This window comes from Zalophus californianus, chromosome 5 (assembly GCF_009762305.2).
Source record: "Zalophus californianus isolate mZalCal1 chromosome 5, mZalCal1.pri.v2, whole genome shotgun sequence".
Taxonomy (NCBI): Eukaryota; Metazoa; Chordata; class Mammalia; order Carnivora; family Otariidae; genus Zalophus; species Zalophus californianus.
In genome coordinates, this window is record NC_045599.1 from 153,808,991 (window position 1) to 153,824,797 (window position 15,807).

Sequence of the window (15,807 nt, forward strand, 5' to 3'; positions counted from 1 at the left end):
CTGGGTTCCAGCCCCCCTGCAAAACTGGATCCTCCTCTGCACACGTGCATGAGGCGTGGACATGCGGACTGTCCAGGTTGTCACAGCTGGGCTGGGGCTTTGGGGTCTGTGTGTGGAGCCGGCACCTGGCCCCGAGGGCCTCATATGACTGACTGGGAAGACCTCCCCCGGCCCCCCGGCCCCACGTGGTTAAACGGGCCCCTAACTTGCTACGTGTGTTTCTTCGGGACGAGAGAAAGCTGAAAGCTGACAGGTCAGTCCCCTTGGAATGCACCAGCTCTGGGCCCAAGGTCACCACGTTTCTCTGCACCAACTTATAAAAGCACAGACGAATTAATTCATTTCCAAGTAGATAACCACTTCTGAGGAATCATTTAGAAAACACAAAATAACATTTTTCTTGGTATGATTCAGGTCAACACACAGAGATACAAAAGCTGGACGCTTACCCCAAGAATCTTTGCAAACAGTACATGATGCGGATGTAAGTCATTAAAACAACTTCTAAGTGCTTTAGCAGAAGAGTCTTAACTACATTGTGAGCACTTGGACGAACACTCAGCTGTTGGGGCCGCTGCGCCCGGTGGGGGTTGGGGGGTTGCCTGAAGCTTTAAGCACATCTTGGGTTCTTCAAAGCCCCAGAAAGAAGCTCTTTACTTCACAGAGGCAGTGAGCTTGTTCAGGGAAAGACACAGAGGGGACCCATCTCTGAAGGACGGTTTGGTTTCTCTCCAGAAAACGGGTGATTCACCGGGAGCCACGTGCATCTGACTGGGGTTAAAATCCCTGCTCTCCCGGGGCCCATGGAACCTCCAGAACATGTCGGTTCATGGAAATACCTGCTCTGCGTTTAGATCCAAGACTTCCTAAGCACGGGGGCTGCTTGCTGGCCATGTTTACCACAGAGCAGTGGGGATGATAGTGCTTGAAACGTGCTGGGGCAGTGAGGGAACAGACGATCTCTGCCTCCCACGGTGCCCGTGGGCCACGCCAGGCAAACCACGCTTCTGGCAGCTGTCCGGTCCCTGGAAACCCGCAGGGGTCCCGGGAGCCCCGGCTGGGCCACCGCGTGTGGCGGGCACTCAGCCCCCACCAGTGGTCTGCAGAGGCTGCAGGGCCGGGTGGGGGCCGTGCGCCGGGCCCGCCGGGGTCCTACAGTCAGGGGTTTTCAAGTTAGGAATTGGGAAAACCAGATTCCTCAGCGACCCGGGAGCTTCGGCCGCCCAGCACCCTCACCCCAATCTATCATACATTCCCTCATTCCCTCATTCGTTCATTCCTGCCACCCTTCTGCTCTGTGCACCCATCACTGGGCAGCACCAGCCCCCAGGGCCCAGAAGAGGAAGCTCACTGTGTCCCCTGACGACCTTGTCCTGCCCGCCTGCCCGCAGGGTGTCTGCTGGCTGCTCTCCGGAGGCACCTCTAGCAGGCATGCCAAGGAGCCCGTCCCACTCCTTCCCGCGCTGGGACCACGCCGACCACCCTTGGGGGCGGGTGCGCTGCCACGGGGGTCTGCATGGCTGGCGCGGCTCGGAGGTTGAGCCTCTGCTCTGTGTTTTCTTAGTCACAGAGACCTCCCTTGGGGAGCCCCTCCTTCTCTGCCCACAGGCTTGTCTGCGGGGTTTCTGCAAGTTCCTCGCATGTTCCCATGCAGAGCCTGTCAAGGTTTAGTCTAGACCTAGATGCACCAGGGCCTTACACTTGGCACTGCCTCTCCGAGTTCCTCAGGAGTCGGCCCCAGCCCTGAGACATGTTCCCACCCCCACACAAGACCATGCACACCACCCCCCCATCTCTGCACAGAGCAGGGGAGGCCCAGCACCCACAGGTGCTGGACGGGCCACAGGTCAGGCCACGTTCTCCTGCCCCCAGGCCCTGTCCGTGCTCCTGGCGCTGGGTGAGGGCCCAGCAGGACCCCAGGAAGGGAGCAGCGGCGAGAGTCCTGCCCCCTCCGAGCAGAGCCCCCACTCCACTCCTGTCTGCTTGCTCCCTCTGGAGGTGGCAGGAAACAGAAGCTGCAGTCCCTCAGCACACACAGCCCCACCACTGACCCGTGTGCGGGAGGGGAGCCCAGGGTGGGAGGGGAGCCCTGGGGGCTGGGGTCTCAGGCCTGGTCCCGAGGCCCAGGCAGCTGGTTGGGGGTGGAGGGGAGGGTTCGGCCAGAGCGACCTGGAGGGTCAGCCCTTGTGCTGCTTCGTCTGTGGGTGCCATTGCACACCTTGGGCCTGGCCCCATGGCCCCCATGCCCATCCTTTGACACCAAAGGCCGACCGCAGGCAAGCCTGTGGGCCAGGTGAGCACAGTACCTACCAGCAGACATGGAGCCACGTGGCCCTGGGGCAGAGGCGGGAGATTCTGCGCACAGGCCTCAGCCAGAGGTCATCTCCCTGAGAGTGGGGGTGCGGGACGCTGGGAAGCATGTTCCAGGATTCGGATGGAAGGGGGCAGTTCTGGGTAAGGAAAATGTGCTTCCCGGCCACTGGCCTGACTGCTGGCCCTGGTGGATCACATTTCCGCTGGGCTGTGGTCAGCGCACGCTGGGTCCGGGGGCAGGCCAGGGATCTGGCGAACAGAGGGTGTTGGCGTGGGTTTAGCGTTGAGCCCGGGGTCTCCCTTAGAGCGCTGCCTTGGCCGCATGGCAGACACTCTCTCGACCCTGCCCTACTGGCCTGCAGCACAGCCCCGGCTTCCTCAGGGAGCCGGTGGGCGCATGCCTTCATCGTTCTCAGCCCTTCTGGGGCCAGACAGCTGTTTCCAGCCGTGGGCAGAGCGGGAGGGCACCAGGGCCCCCGAGAGGACAAGCCTTTTCGGGAAAGTGGAAGAGAACGCGACCTTGGACCTGTGACTCAGGAAAACTTCACGGGCGTGGGGATGACTGTGATCTGTGCGCTAGAGAGGGGCGCAGAGCAGCGGGAAGATGAGTCCCCTGCTAGAGAGGGGCGCAGAGCACTGGGAAGATGAGTCCCCCGCTAGAGAGGGGCGCAGAGCAGCGGGAAGATGAGTCCCCCGCTAGAGAGGGATGCAGAGCAGTGGGAAGATGAGTCCCCGGCAGCCAGCTCCAGCGTACACCCTAAAAAGCTGTCAGCCTCTAAAGACAAGGGAGAAATTGCCTTTGGACATTGAAGCAAAGAAATTAAAATTGCCAAACGTATTTACAAAGAAAGAACATACGATTAGTGTAAATGTCGCAACAGCAGGTCTCCGCTAGGAAACAACAGAGCCATGTTTTAAAGCTGCTCCGGGGGAGGAAATGGAGCCCGGAATGCTGCATCCGGCCAAGCAGCTCTGCAGGAGTGAGGGCGGAGGGGCTGTAAGGCTGCAAACACTCGGGGAGTCCGGCCCCAACAGCAACCTCCCAGCACCACAAGACAAGGGCGAGGCTTCAGAGCAGCTCTGCGGGTGACCTTGGTATCGTGACTGCGAGCAGAGACGGGGGGCTAGTGAAGAGGGGACGCAACAGGGCACAGATGTGACGCACCTTCAGACACAGACACTGTGCGGCTAGCCCAGAGCCACAGTGTTGTGACCGCCAGTGTCCTGGGGAGAGAACGGCGACCGGCACCAGGAACTCTGGAGCCTGCACCCAGCGATGAGAGCAGCTCGGCCGCATGGAGGCTGTAAAATGACCCAGTCACTCAAGAGGGCAGGAAACAGGAAGCAGAGGAATGAGGAGGAAAACGCAAACCTGAATAATAAAATGTGCCCCAGATCCCAGTAAATGAGTGTTAGATGTAAGCAGTCCCCACAGACCAACTAACCACACAGGTGCTCACAGTGGATCTGTAAATCACTCAAACAGATGCGGTCTCCAAAATACTTAGAGAAATGTAACGATACAGCTAAGTTTAAAATAAAGAATTTAAGAGACATGCACTGCAAACTAATCGAGCAAACGCTGAAGTGGCTGTTAAGGTCAGAACAAGGAAACCATGGAGAAAGCAGAGGCATTGCAGAGTGACTGCAGAGGAAAGAGAAGCGAGTTCACCAAGAAGGTGGAACAAGCGGAACAAGCGAGACCCGGGGCACAAGACCAGGAGACAAAGGTGCATCTGGGAGCAGAAAGAGACCAACCGTGGTTACGCTTGGAGACTTCAGTGCTCCTCACTCAAAAACTGATAGAAGCAGTAAAAAGAAAGCCAGCAAAGATATAAGTAATGGACGAACATCAACCAACTGGAGCGAGCTGCCGTTTCTGTGATACGGCGCTTGGCAGCGGGGTGTGCCCCATGTCGCGGGCCCCGTGAACGTTCCCCAGGATCGGACACACCTGGGCCGTAAGTGCTCTGACCACGGCGGATGGACACCAGAGCCCAGGAACAGGAAAGCTCCAAGCACCCAGAGGTGAAACGACACTTCGCCAAATAATCGACGGAGCCAAAGAGGACACCTCAAAGGAAATTTAGAATGAAGTGCAGTGAACATAAATCCAAGTTTGTGTGGCACAACTAAGCCAGTGCTGAGGGGAATTTATGGCGTTAAATGCTTATGGTACGCAGTGAAAAGAACACAAATAATCTAAACTTCTTCCTAAAGAACCTAGTGGGGGAAGAGAAGGAAATAAAGACGAGTGGCAGGAGGGGAAATAATAAAGAAAAGAGTGGAGAGTGAAAAAGTAGAAAAAATTAATGAAATAAAAGTTATTTAAAAGATCAATAAAATGAATTAACACCAGTCAACACTGACCAAAAAAGGAGAAGATATAAACGGCCACTACCTGGACAGACAGAGGAGGTCTTCACAGACCCAGAAGGACACACAGAAACCCTGTGAACAGCCCTCTGCACAGAAGCTCAGCTGCTTAGCTGAAACAGGCCAATTTCTCAAAAAGCCACAATCCCCCAAAACTCACCCTAGGTGAAAACCCTGAACAGTACTATGACTATTAAAGAAATAGAATTTATAATTAAAAACCTTCTAAAAACTAAATCCCTGGTACAGATGGTTTCATTGGTGAATTCTGGTTTACCTTTAGGGAAAAATTTAGATTAGCTTTATGCAAGCTTTTACAGGAAATAGAAGAACAGGGAAAACCTTGCCTATCATGATATTTAACCAATACTATCAAGACATAACTTTACAAGAAAAGAAAACTACAGTCCCTTATTAATAGAGACACAAAAATTCTCAATAAAATATTGGAAAGTGAAATCCAGAAATTTGTAACATGGCCATGTGGGATTTTGGAAGTGCAAGGCTGGTTCAATATTTGAAAACTAATCAGCATAATGCACTATTTAAAATTTTAAAAATTTATTTGAGAGAGACAGAGAGAGAGCAGGTGTGCACGGGACGGGGAGGGGCAGAGAGAGGAAGAGAGAATCTCAAGCAGACTCTGTGGTAAGCCTGGATGCTTTCCCCTCAGATCTGGAACTAGCTGAGGACTTTGCCTGCCCCACCTGTGACACGGTCATGCTGCCGACAGGAAGAAAAAGGAAGTACAGCCAGGCAGCTGGGAAGCAAGAAGTTAAAAATAGCTTTAATTGCAGACAACTGGACCCTCAATGTAGGAAATTGGATGGAATCTAAAAAAAGGCTACTAGAACAAAAAAGTGAGTTTGACAAGATCACAGGATACATGTTTAATGAACAAAAATTGCAGTATTTCTATATACTAGCTATGAACAACTGGAAAACAGAATTTTTAAAAAATAATACAATTTATAAAAGCTCAAAAAAGTAAAAGTAAATGCATACATATAAATCTAACAAAACACATACTGGATCTGCATGCAGAAAACAACAAAATGCTGATGGAAGAAATGAGAGAAGACCTAAGTAAATGGAGGGACGTCCCATGTTCATGGACTGGGACTCAGCTGGGTAAAGGCATCTGTGCTCCCTACATGAACCAACGGTTTAAGGTAGGTTCCAAGAGAATCCCGGAAGATCTTCCTACAAATAAATAAAAGCTCATTCTTAAATTGATATGGAAAGGTAAAGGAATTAAAATAGCCAAACAGCTTTTAAAGTGAAGAATACTACTTGATTTTAAAGACTTACTACAGAGCTACGGTGATCGAGACAGTGTGGTGTTGGCCAAGAGGTACACACAATCCCACGGCATAGAGTCCAGAAGCAGACATACTCAGATACGGCCAACGTTGATGGGGAAAGGACAGTGTGTTCATCACAAGTATTGAACAACCACACTTGCACGGGCAATCCTCAACGCCCCCCCCAAGTTGTCCTGAAACTTAAATACAAACACTTTTGTATTAATCATGTTTTTTTCAATTTTCTGTGTCTTGTGATGTTTTGACATCTTAAAATCCTTGCTGACCAGGGAGAGACTGCCCCCTTCCTGGAGGCGGCAAAGGGCAGGGAGCAAGCCTTTGTTGTGCAAACCAACTTCCCCCACACAACCACTTGGTGTTTCCCCTGTCCTGAAGCACCCAGGAGCCAGGCAACTGGAGACCACCCACTTGAGTCGTGCTCACTGGCCCTGCCCAGCCATGCTTTGCAGGAACCCCGGGCGGGACAAGGGCTCCCCGTGTGGCCCTCTCGGGAAGTCTTCTTTCAAGGACACTGGTTCCTCCATGCAGGCACAGCCACCCCATCCGACAAGACCCGGGCACAAAACAACTTTGTGCAAAACTTTACTGAAAGTGGATGGAAGATCCGAGGTTAAAGAGTAACACTTGGCGGAGGCCTGTCCGGCCCAGAGTGAGGCGCGCTGCGGAAAGCCCGTCCCTGGAGGAGAAAACACAAACCGGACTCAGGTTGGAAGGACGTGCTCTGTGAAGGAAGTGGCTCCGCGGCAGACAGTGAAATGCCTGTGGTCTCATGTCCTTTGAAGGAGCTGAGGTCAGAATCTACAATGGACACAAAACCCGCGAAGAAAACACAGCTCCAAGGAAACACGGTTAAGAGACGTGAAGGCACGTCAGGAGGTCAGCTGCACGTCCCCCAAAGCCCGCACAGTGGCGCCCGCGACTCCGTGAAGCTGGTCTGCTCCTCACCTTGACCGCAGTGCTGGTTTCTCAGGTGCATGCATGTGCCTAAACTTGGCAAATTGTGCACTTTACTCAATAAAGCTGTTAACTGCGGCAAGTCTCAGGGAGGCGGCTGTCAGGAGTGGGGGACGCCAGAGTGGCCCTGGGGCCGCCGGTGCTCCTGGGGAGCGGTGGCGGTCACAGCTTGGCGGGCCAGGGTGTCCGGGCTGCTTCAGGGTGGCGCCCTCCCCTCCCCCGGCCCCCCCGCAACCGTTAGAGTATGAAGTGTCTGCTGACCTTGGCCTGCAGCCCCTGTGCGGCGGTGTGAAGGGTGTGGACAGGGAATAGCGGTGGGCTTGAGACAACAGGTGCCGGCCTCCCCAGCCTCTGTCTTCCCAGCGCCATGGAGAAGACTCTCCAGTGGGTCTGCTCGCCTGCTCCCCCACCCACTGCATGGCGAGTGCGGCCATGGGGTCGGCTCTGCGGTCAGGACCCTCTGCTTCTCTACCTGCACCTGGACTCGGGAGCTGTGGGTCCGTCCACCTTGTGGGCCCAGGTTGCCTCCACGAGCAGCTTCTTACATCAGACTACGTAATGTTTACATTTTAAGGAACGAGGACCGTAAGCCTTTCCAGGCAGAACCACAAAATTAGCGAAACCTTTCGTACTTCCTTCCTCCAAAACCTTTATCCATAAATCAGAGGCACAAAGATTTATTGCCCAGATGCTTGTCTGGACCAGCCCGTCCAAGAGAATACACTGCAAGCCTATATGTAAAACTAGGTTTTCTAATAGCCACGTTTAACAAAAAAAACCAAAAACCCCAAAAACAAAAAGAAACAGATGTCATTAACTTTGATAATACATTATTTAACCCAATGTACCCCAAATATTATAATTTTGGACAAAATTTAACCAAGATGTAAAGTTGTTGCTGAGATGCTCTGCATTCCTTTCTCTGTGCTGTGGAGGGTGGGTTTCAGGTGCCCCACAAGCCCAGACTTGTCACATCACATTCAGGCCCAGCCATACCCTAGTCAACGCATGTCTGTCCCATGTGGAGCCCTGGGCTGCAGGATATGTGGGGTCCAGGCTGTGGGGACATTGGGCTGGGGAAGGGCCCTGAAGCTCACCTGGGCTGTGAGCACTGCATCTTGCATGGATGCTGAGCCCCACATGGTGGTGGGCACCCAGCTCTGAGGTCAGCACCCAGGGATATGTGTGCATCGCTGCTGAGGCCCCAACAGGTGCAGACCCTGGCTCAGGGTAGTGCCTGCCCCATCCCTCTGGAACATTCTTCATGCTCTGGGCCACAGGCCGTCCTCCCAGGGGCCCCACATACCTGCCAATGGTTGGTAGCACACTGCCCCCCCAGGCCTGGGGCCTGTGTTCCCTGAAAAGAAGGGTTGATGGCCATTGGGACCTCTCAGCTCCCCTGCAGGCCTCCCTGGGCCAAGCCTTGACGCAGCCAGGCTCCTGCACCCAGTCTTGGCTGCGATGGATCACGGCCATCCGGGCGTAGCCACACCCGCCCTGACAGCCCCAGCGTGGAGCTGGGTTTGTGCCCTGCTGCAGCCTCACAGGTGAGCATTCTGCAGTGGCCACAGGCACTCAGATGGGACCGGGCCCACCCCTGCTTCCTGGCAGGCCAGAGCGGCTGCCCTTTCCCTGGCCACTGTGGAGGGAGCCGGAGCCCCAGGCCCTGCCTCTGCTGGGCGCCCCCCAGCCTCTGGCCACGTCCCTGGGTGAGCCCCGGCCTCAGCCACCAGCTGTTCTGTCCTCCCTGGACCATGCTCTGGCCTCAAGTCCCTGAGGCGCATCTTGGTGATGGAGAGATTGAGGTATCATGACCTCAGCACCAATGGCAGAGAAAACCCCAACCGGCGAATAAACGGGGACCACGAACAGAAGGCAAAAGTGTTGGGACCCCAGGAGGCGTCTCCCCACAGCAATCCCTGGAAGAGCCCTCTAAGGGCCACTTCCAGGTTAACGATGACGTGCGTGGCAAGGACCAAAACCACACTCCCGAGATGAGGGTGAGCAGCTACAAGGGTGAACGGGACACATCAGGGATAAAACGAAACGCTCAGCGCCTGGAATACAGAGCTCGGAGCAGGCGAGGAGCTTCTGGAGGCCCTAGCAGTGGCCCCTGGAGGGACCAGGCCTGGGCGGAGCCCTCATGGCCATGAGAGGTGGAAGTCGGTGCTGCACCTGGGGCCACGGGAGAGAACAGACCACACAGATGGAAACATAACAGCGAGTGTCCAGGTTCCCAGAATTAAAGAAAAACAAGACTGGCCCAGAGAGATGGACAGCAGACGATCCCAGCCTGCGGCCTAAAACCAGAGGGCATGAACCAGGGAGGAAGTCCAGGTGATCAGAAGGGGGGCCGCCAGCGAGGATGCTCGGAGTCCCGCGTTTGGGGCCACAGAGCCCCTGTCCGAGAAGCTTGTGGCGGGGCTGGAGGGGGGTGCGGACCGCGATGAGTTCAGGGAGTCGGTGGGAATAGTCAGGGCAACAAAGGACAGACCCGGAACTTTCCAACCAGCCAAGGACAACCGGTCTCGGCAGGGGCCGGCGCTAAGACAATGGGAGGGAGACAGGTGCACGTGTGGAAGTGGAAGACAGAGGAGACAGAGTTGGAGGACACAGCATGTGGCGGCAAACTGCCACGGGGGGCGGTTTTAGCCACTTCTGCCCCAAAGTCATTCCGCCGTTGTTCAAAATCCCTCAAGACAAGGAATACTCGCAAGGCTGGCTAGGAACGGGAGGTCTCGCGGGCTGGACCGGAGGGTGGCTGGCTGGGGCCGCGGATGCCCCACTCTGTACGCTGCACCCTGTGGGGCCCTGGGCCCCCATGCTGGCCTGCGACCCTGGTTGGGTGGCTCCGAGTCTGTCACTCCCTAATGGGATGCAGGTGACGGCACAGAGGTGTTTGATTTTAGAACAAGGAGAGGGGCAGACCTGTTGTCCTGCATCACTGTTCTGGCTTTAAAAGTCTGTCTTTTCCATCAGGGTGCGGGCATAGTCTCCCCATCTGTGCATCCAACTTAAGCAACAGGTCGTCTTTCCCTTTTGTTCCAAAAGCTAGGCTGAATAAGAAGTAGCCAGATCACTTGCTAATTGTTCTCCGAAAGGGAAATAAAAGAAGCTGTGTGTCAGCAGAAAATACAATAACCCTGCTTTAGACAGTGGGTGGCCGGACCCCACCCCTGAGCGGCTCCTGCTTTCCTGACCCGGAGGGTACTTGCTCTCTGTGGCCCTCCCGTCAGCAGCCAGCTCTGCCCAGCACACCCAGGAAGGGGGACCGTCCTGCTAGATCACCACCCGTTCCCTGATTTACCCAAGTGTTAACACAAAGTCCCCAAAGCACAGAGTAAAATAAACTAAGCCTGCCAGGTGCTCTGCTTCAGCTCACTTTGCTTTAACAACTTAAAACTGTGTTCCTTCCCCCATCACAGGTGAACGTGCTCACAGGGGAAGGTGTTCACAGGTGAACATGCTCACAGGTGAACGTGCTCAGAGGTGATTGTGCTCACAGGTGAACATGCTCATAGGCAAACACGCTCACAGGTGAATATAGTTCTAGGTGACCATGCTCACAGATGAAGGTGCTCATAGGTGAATGTGCTCACAGGTGAACATGCTCATAGGCAAACACGCTCACAGGTGAATAGAGTTCTAGGTGACCATGCTCACAGGTAAACATGCTCACAGGTGAACATGCTCACAGGTGAAGATGCTCATAGGTGAAGGCACTTACAAGTTGAACGTGCTCACAGGTAAATATAGTTCTAGGTAAACGTGCTCACAGGTGAACGTGCTCCCAGGGGAAGGTGGTCACAGGGGAAAGGTTCATGGTGCTCAGCTCCCTGGGCACCTGTAGGAAGTATGACATACATATACTAAGTAGGGATAGCCTTAATAAAGGTGAACATCTGTGGATGGAAGAAACACCACCTCAAACACCATACAGAAAGCTGACCCAGGACACCACTGACATTAGCCTGTCCCTTCTCTTTGGTCCCAAACACAGCTGGTTCTATTTACTTCGGTTATAAATTATATGGGTCTAGGTGGCTGTTAAGCAAAAGGAGAAATTAAGATAGTCCACAGCAGGTGCCTGTCTTAAGCACAGGTCTTTAAAACTCATAAATCAATGTAAAATAACATTCTGTTAGAAAGACTCATCAAAGTTGGCTAAGCCAGCCCGGCCCCAAGAGAAGTGAACCCCTTCCAGCTCCCTGGGAAAGGAACCCAGGGTAGGGGACACAGCGGGGGACAGAAGTGGGGGAGGGACAGACGCCGCAGCACCACCCGCACACCAGTGAGGGCGGCTCCATGCTCTGCTGTCCCAGGTTCCCTGGGCTCCGTGGGCACCAGGGGGGAGGGCAGAGGAGGGAGCAGATGGCGGCGCGATCAGTGGTTGGCGTCCCCTCCAGACTCCTCGTCATGGTGTCCCATGCAGCAGTGAAGGTCAGATGGGGGGCAGCGCGTGGGCACAGGTGCATCCCCTCCCTGGCCCTCGGCCCTTGTGCACACGGGCAACCCTGCAGCCAGGCGAAGGGCAAAGCCCACGGCCGTCTTAGGGAACTGAATCCAGCATTAAGGGGCCAGCAGACGGGTCTTGCAATTCACAGGGCTGCTTAGCAGCTCCGGGCAACTGGGAGCAAACAGGTTAGCCCCCAGGGGTCAGTGGAGTCAGGATGGCACGTCTCACGAGGAGCTGAGGGCTGACGCAGCCTCTCCAGAGCTGGCAGCATGGCCGCGGGGCCCTTGTGACGCCGGGCTCCTGTCCTCACCACCCCTGGCCCCGGGAGAGCACGGGGGTCCCATGTGCCCAGGGCAGGCCAGCTGGAGTGGCAGGAGCCAGCTGTCAGCACTGTGACTCGGCAAACTGACAAGAAGCGCAGCAAACAGCCCTTATTTTCTGAAAAACTCAAGAAGACAAAACACAAACCTATGTTAGAGCAATTGCTAACCCCGACCCAAGTGGTTGAGAGAGGGCCTCCTTTTCTTTACGGTCTCAGGAAGCGGAGCAAACGCCCTGGGAATGAGCAGACTCCGCAGCACAATGGAGTGACCTGGCCTTGTAGAGCGCTCGGCCGGCCCATCAGGGAAGAAATGCTCCAGGTGGGCTCCTTCCCAGGTGACTGCAGGGAAAAATAAAGCGGGAAAGACAAGTCTGTGCCCCAAACTAACAACAGAGTAGTCAGGACACACGGATCCACAGCTGCCATTCAATGCATTTTCTTTCTCCAGGAAAACACCACTGGGTGAGAAAACAAGAGAGGCACTAAGAGTCAACCAAGTGTGCGATGCAGAGGCTCTGGGAACACAGGCCTCCACAGAGAGCTGGAGGGGAGGCAAAGGGCTCCAACCGGCAGGGACAAGTCAGGGGCCACAGAAGGAGTATTTTCTTCCACGTATGCCAGTCAGGACATGGGGAAGAATAGTTCCTGATGTGCCTGGAAAATTAGGAGACGAAACACAAGGTTGCTGGTTGCAAATGGCAACTGGGCAGACAAGGAAGGAACATTTCCGGTTGCAAATTAGTCAGATGGCCACGAAGGACTCCCTGGTCATAAATGGCAACCCAGGCGGCAGAGAGAGAACGGCTCCCATGGCACATGGTGAGTCAGTGGATAGAGAAAGACCTCTAGTCATTAACGATAGCTTGGGGTAGAAACAGTCTGCACTCAGGCAATAGCACTAGATAGAAAAACATCATTGCGGTCATCCGTGGTGACTCAGCCAACAGGGAGAGAAGGTTCTGGTCCGAAAGGAGAATTCAGTTTTGACAGAGAAAGAATGATTTCAGCCCTACTAACTCCGGCGATGCAGACAGAGGTTTCCAGCACCACGTTATGCCCAGACGCTAGCGGAAGCATACTTCCAGGGTACACAACCAAGGTGGATACATGAGGAAAGGTGATGGAGCCACAGAGACGAGAACACAGGGGACGGCACGGAAGATCCCGTCATGAACTGTGACCCACAGGGCAGGGGAGGTTTCAAGCAGTGAGTGTGAGCAGATGAGAGAGTCTCCCGTCATAGCCGATGACTCAGATGCCGGAGGAGGATTGCTTCTCATATGAAATGGTGACTGTGCGTACAAAGATGGCCTCCAATCATCGCGTATGACTCCTGGTGAGGAAAGAGACCACTAGTACAAATGATAACTCGGATGATGGGGCGCGCAGGCTCCGGGTCGCAAGTGAAACTCCCGCGACATGGGGAGAAGGGCCCCAGGTGCCCGCGATAGCTCGGGGGATGCAGAAAGGTTTCCAGCGACCATTCACAAGTTGGGTGATGGAGGAAAGCAGACCTCGTTGTAAGTGATCACTCGTGTGGATGAGAAGGGGATTGTCAGCCCTAGCTGTGGGCTCGGCAGATACTCACAGCGTTCAGGTGACAGAGGAGGATGATTTCCAGGCAAAAATGAGAAATCATAGAGGAAGGAAGGCAGACCGTGAAGGATAAGTCAGGTGGTAAAGACAGAAAGTAGCCAGTCATTGGATTATAACTCCGGTAACTCCGAGGGAACATATTCAGCCAAAAATGACAACTCGGGAAAAGAGAAAAAAAAGTTTCCAGAAATAAACATTCAGTAAGTTGGTAGGGAAGTAAGTGTTGCAGTCACAAATGGGGATGGGAGAGAAGGGTGGGTTTCCGTCAGAAACTACAACTTAGGAGATAGAGAAGGATCCAATCATGAATGGCAAGGGAGTTTGGTCGTAAACGATCATCAGGAGATAGAGGAGAAAGAATTCCACGGGAAGATGACAACTAAGGTCACGGAGAATTCTCCAGTCATACGTGGGAGCTCAGATGAGAGTGAAGAGGGGCTGCCTCGGGAACTGGCTGACCACTCACGTGATTGGCCATGTTTCCCGTCGTGGCTGGAAAGTCCGGGCACCAGTGAACTTACGAGCCAGGGCCAGGAGGTCTGCTGTCATGGGTGACAGGCGGGAAAGCTGTCCGCTTACCGACAACTCGTGGGAGAGGCGGAAGAATCCTGGCCGGACAACGGTGACTCACACGACAGAGAAGACAGGCTTGACTGTGACTCCTCTGGTAGAGAAGCGTTTCTGGCCCAGTGAGAGCTCACAGGAGCAGCTTGCATCTGTGACGAGTCACGCCGGGGGTTGGCCCTGTCACGTGTGGGGACAAGAGGGAGGAGGGAGCGCGGGCTCAGACTGCCTGCTGTGCCGCGAGGGGTGACGACCCCTCTCCCACCCAGGAGGCTTGAGTTTCCCGCCAGCATCCGTGAGACGTCTTTGTTCTTGACTGCCCCCCAGAGCGGTCCAAGGGACCAGGCCTTTCTCCTGGCAGGGAACCCTACCAACAGGCTAACAAAGTCCAAACCGTGGGGTCTGCTTGGCAGTCTGAAGGCCCCCACGCCCAATCCCACTTCCTGCCCGGTTGGGGTGCCCACTGCCTGGTGGGGCAGGTGCCCAGCCAGCAGGGACACAGGAGGCTAAGCGTCACCGGCACTCGAGCCGTGGGATGCACTGGCCAGAGGGGTGTGTGAAGCGCTTGGAGGAATGACAAATGCAAGGACGGTGGCACTGGGTGGTCCCTACTAAGGTGTGAGGGTGTCCTGCATGCAGGACAGGAAAAGCTGAGAGCATCAGACAACAACTGTGAAGGAGCGTGAGGGCCCGGGATTCTCCAGACACTCAGAGAAGCGCAGCTCATGTGGCAGAAAAGCGGAGAATTCTGGGGTCAGGGAGCTGGACTCAAGACGATTGAGCGCTCCGTCGAGACACCAACGTTTACGGGCCCTGGCGGATCCCAGACCATGACCCAGGGATGGGGCATCTGCGTGAATGGGCCCAAATCTAACTCCCAGACTCCTCAGGTCTTCTGAGCCTGCATTAGTGGCCCCAGAATGAGGGCTAAGTAGCACAACCCAGCTGGGGACCTGCCCGGCCCCCAGCGGAGGGAAGACATCGCACTGCCGAGGAGCACCTGAGCCAGACTCGGGGTGTCGCTGAGGGAGCTGGAGGGAAAGAGGTCTGTGAGAATTCAGGACTTCAGGTGTTTTCTCAGGCCATGGGCTTGGATCCCCCAGCGAAGACCCAAGGGATGAGCAAACCCACCGTGCAGGAGCCCTTAGAGGCCTGGAGAAGCTGAACGTGGCCACGTGGAGCCATGGCAGCCAAGGAAGGGGAGGGCAGGCCCCAGGCCTGTGCGAGGAGGGGCCGGGCAGCCGAGGCGGGGAAGGCCCACGGGAGCTGCATCTTCCAGCGTGTTGTTGGGAACGAAACAACATGCTCAACGTTGGGTCCCTGCTTGGTGAGGAGAGCCGGGGAAGACGGAACTGACCCCCCACGACAGCTTACCCAAACCAACAGCACGTGTTGGGGAAGGGTGAGGGGTGCGCCCAGCCCATCTGTTCACTCGCTGCCTGGTCCTTTCAAGGCCAGAACCCTGTGATGACCGTTGACCGTGGACTCCCTCAGGCTTGGCTAAGTGGTGGCCCCCCTGGCCCTGGTCCCCACACCTTTGTGCCAGGCATGGCCTCGTGGCTACAGTGGTCCATGGGGCTCCCATGGCCCCTGCCGCCCCCTCCCCTGCACAGAAGTCCATGGATCAGGCCCCTGATTTGGAGGCCTCAGAAGGGGCCCAGAAAGGTGGTCACACATGCACTAACCCGCCTGTGTGGTTCTCTCTCCCACGGTTCAATCTCCTGGCCCCTGTGGGCTTCTGGAGACAGCACTCTGGCCTGTTTCACCAGTGAGGAGTGGGCTGTCCACCAGAGGAACATAGCTCCACCTGCCCCTCGTGGCCAGGACAGCCCCTTCCCCAGCCTGGCCCCAAGCCCATGGGAGCACCTAGCCGTGCTCAGCGATGAGCATCTGTCGGGGTT